Source organism: Scylla paramamosain, chromosome 20 (genome assembly GCF_035594125.1).
Source record: "Scylla paramamosain isolate STU-SP2022 chromosome 20, ASM3559412v1, whole genome shotgun sequence".
Taxonomy (NCBI): Eukaryota; Metazoa; Arthropoda; class Malacostraca; order Decapoda; family Portunidae; genus Scylla; species Scylla paramamosain.
Genome location: NC_087170.1, coordinates 10,922,531 through 10,926,494, shown reverse-complemented (window position 1 = coordinate 10,926,494; position 3,964 = coordinate 10,922,531). Strand labels below are relative to the sequence as shown.

At 37.2% G+C, this 3,964-nt stretch overlaps 1 long non-coding RNA gene across 1 annotated transcript in view; it reads right to left on the bottom strand.

Annotated features, from left to right (window-relative positions):
- LOC135110301 (uncharacterized) overlaps positions 1 to 3,482 on the bottom strand; it is a 14,814-nt gene extending 11,332 nt beyond the window's left edge. Inside the window, exons 1-2 of the long non-coding RNA XR_010273182.1 lie at positions 876 to 3,482; positions 1 to 478 (exon numbers count right to left, since the gene is read on the bottom strand). The exon at positions 1 to 478 is cut by the window's left edge and continues 11,332 nt beyond it. This is a non-coding gene — a long non-coding RNA (uncharacterized LOC135110301). The remainder of the gene's footprint in view (positions 479 to 875) is intronic.
- Between the last annotated feature and the right edge of the window lie 482 nt (positions 3,483 to 3,964).

Below are 3,964 nucleotides of genomic sequence, written 5' to 3'. Positions count from 1 at the left end.
ACACACACACACCACACACCTAAACTTAATTCTAAATTTTGTAAGAAGCATAAACAGGAAAGCACACACACACACACACACACACACACACTAAATTCTAAATCCTGTAAAAAGCACTAATAGGAAAACACACACACACACACACACACACACACACTTAATTCTGAATTCTGTGAAAAGCACAGACAGGAAAAACACACACACACACACACACACACACACACACACACACACACACACACACACACTCTAAACAAATACACACACTACCTCAACCTAACCTAACATTCACATACAAAGATGATGAAGAGGACAACAATGAGCAGGACGACCCCGAGGATGATGCCAAAGATAACCTTCTTCAGCACCTTCTGCATGTTGACCCTGGCCTCCTGCAGGTTCACCCGCCCCTTCTCTGTCTTGACCTGTGAGTCATGGACACCATCTCCCCTTGATCCCTCACCAGCTGCACAATCTCCTGTGGTGGTGATAGTGGTGGTTACTAATGGTTATAGTTGCAGAAGAGTAAATCAAGAAATAAATGTAATGTAAGAAATAAAATAACAAAAAGATAAATGTAATGGAATAAATAAATGGAGGTATCATGTTCCTGGAAGGGCTGCTGTTGGAGTTTGACACATTAATTAAAATGAAATTAAATAAATATGTGCAGTAAAATAAAACTGAGCAAAATAAAAAAGCAAAAAGTTAAAGAAAATTCATAAATAAGGCAAAGAAAAAAAAAATGGAATATATAGTGGGCTTCAATAAATAAAAGAGAATGAAAACAATAAAATGAAAAAAAAAAGACAAAAATTAAATAAATAAATAAAAAAATAAATAAATACTATAAAAAAAGATCAGCGTGTACTTACCTAGAGACATAACAAGGTGGTCCTGGAGCTGTCCTACAAGCGCTGCAACACCTCTATCCACTACATTCCCAACACAAAAACACCCCCAAACACCACTCCAAACATCCTAAAACACATGCAAACACACACAAAACACCCCAATACACACATAAAAAATCCTAACCAGTCTCAAAATACCTCAGTTAACCTCAAACCACACCCAAATAATCCCTAACCAGCCCACAACCTGACCTAACCATTCCCTCCTGCCTCCCTGGCTCACCCCAAAACACACTCAAAACACCCAAAATCACTTTAAAAAGCAGCCAAGATCATCTAAAACATTCCAAAATACCCTAAAACCACCAGAACACACTCAAAACACCTCCAAACACACAAAAAATACACCCACGAACATATTCAAACACCTACAAAACAAACCCGAACAAACCAAAATGCACCCAAAACACGCCAAACACACTCAATCACCTAAAAAACGCATCCAAACACATTAAAAAGTCTGACACTCTCAGGCAAAGAAAATATTACAAAGAAAGAAAGGGCAGCATAGAAAACTAAGCTAAATATTGTTGTCTTAGGATTTCCCTGTTTTGCCTCCTTCATTTCTCCTTTCTTTTTCCTCCTCCTTCCCTATTTATCCTTTTTTCTTCCTCCTACAACTACTATCTACATGCCTGAGTTAAGAAACACACGGAAAAACGTCAAAAATACTAGAAATTACTCGAAATATTGAAGATAAGGGTCTGTGGCAGAGACCCCCCCTGGCCCCCTGATGACGTCACACCTGAGGTCGTGACGTCACGCCAGGATACGTGCGTAACGTATTTCATTTTAAAATTGACCCATAGAAAAAATGGAGCTACGTTGGAATGCATTATATATTCTGACTTGATAATTACTTTAATAAATATTCATAATATTATAACATCTCCAGCCTCAGTAGTATGAAAGAAATATCAATATGAATTATGAAAAAAACGTTGGAACATTTGACCCCATTAAAACCATTGAAAAGTCTACCTATTTTTTCACTTAACAGAAATAAAAACACTTTAAAAATATGAACTATCTTTTCAATCAATTAAAACTTACCTAGAACCAGAAGTAAACGAATGAAAAATAAATCTGTAAAAAAAAGTGTTGGAACCTAAACACGAATAAAAAACATTGAAAAGTCCACCCATTTTAACTTAATAGCAATGCAAAGCACTTTAAAAAATCTGAACTATTTTTTCAAATAACCTAGAGTTACTTAAAAGCTCAAATAAGGAAATAAGGAAATAAAAAATGTCAACATTTCGACTTTTAACAGGACCACAAATCATTTTAAAGTCCACATATTTAACTCAACAGGACGGCAAACCGGTTTAAAAATCATAAGCGATTTTTTAAAGTATAAAGAACTTCATTATAGCCTCGAATAAAAAAGCCAACAATGGGGTTCCGTAAAATTCAGCCCAAAAACAGGCCTATAGTTACGTTATAAACAACAGCAAATACAACACATTTCCTTAACAAAAGCCTCAAAACCACTTCATAAGCAACGAAACATTTATACAAACCATAAAAAATTACTTAGAAACCGAACTTAAAGAGTTAAGGAAAACGAAAATATATTGGAACCGAAGAGCAGGCTGGGGCCTGTAGAGATCAAACATGGCGGCCGCTAATTTGCCTTAATTACTCTGTTATCACACTAAAGCCAGGCAATGGCGATATACCTCACAGGCGGACATGAAAATTCGAACTGAGGCTACATTTTGTGACATGTTTGGCTTACAATACGTGATAAATAAAGCAAATAATGGCTGAATAGGGACGACCTATGTCTACCGCAGATGTCATTTTGACGATCCTTCATTATTTTTTACTAAATTTCAAGCTATATCGCGACTCAGATATAAACATAAGTAAAATATAAATCGATAATCTCAAAAAGTACCCTAATAACGAATAATAATGAAGAACTGAAAGACGCTACTGGAGGGAGGAGGAAGGGTTGAGTGTTATGGTGTAGGCGGTGATGTTAACCGAGGCAGTCATTGCTGTACTCACATTACATTAAGTAGCCGTGTCTCTCTAGTGATGCTTGGTGGTGTTTGATGCAGGAGGAAGCTGCAGGGAATATGGAAGCACTGGTCACTAGTGTCTGTGTGTGTGTGTGTGTGTGTGTGTTAAGACTGACCAATGCCGAGGAAAACATTCTGCTTCCATCACTGTCATTAAGCAGTCGTGTCTCTTTGATGATGCTTGGTGGTGTTTAATGCAGGAGGAAGCTCCAGGGAATATGGAAACACTGGTCACTAGTGTGTGTGTGTGTGTGTGTGTGTGTGTATGGGGCAAGACTGACCAGTGCTGACCAAAATACTCCTCCTGCCCTTATGTTCATCCCCCCTTCTCTCTGTCCGTCTCTCTTTGTCGCGCACACACACACACACACACACACACACACACACACACTGCCTGCCGCCACTGTATTGGCGGCGTTAGAGACCGGAAAATACATGAAAAACACGCAAATCTACAGCGAGCGAAATGTCAACTACCGACCACGAAATGTAAACACAGACAGCAGATATCTCTCTCTCTCTCTCTCTCTCTCTCTCTCTCTCTCTGCACAAAGATCAAGGGGGAAAACAAACTAAGGGAAATAAATAAATGGCCAACTGGAGATTATCATTACTTCTAGTATTCAATATTGGTATATATATATATATATATATATATATATATATATATATATATATATATATATATATATATATATATATATATATATATATATATATATATATGAGGCGCGCGGCGCAACAACGACTTAACCGAGAAATGGAAGTTTCGAGAAAAACGCGCTCAAAGTTAAACACTGATTGCGCACAATAGGATACCCTTAAATAAGTAAGTGTTATACATCATTTGAAAGGTCTTGGGTAGTTCTGTTTGGGGATGTAGGTTTCGAAGTGATAGGTGACGATTTTGGGTGGATGACTTACGCGTTAATTAACGCGTATACCGTAGGTAATAATTTTTTTTTCCCGATATTGTTTTCATTTGTTAATAATGTGTTAGAGCCTATTACACATAGTATT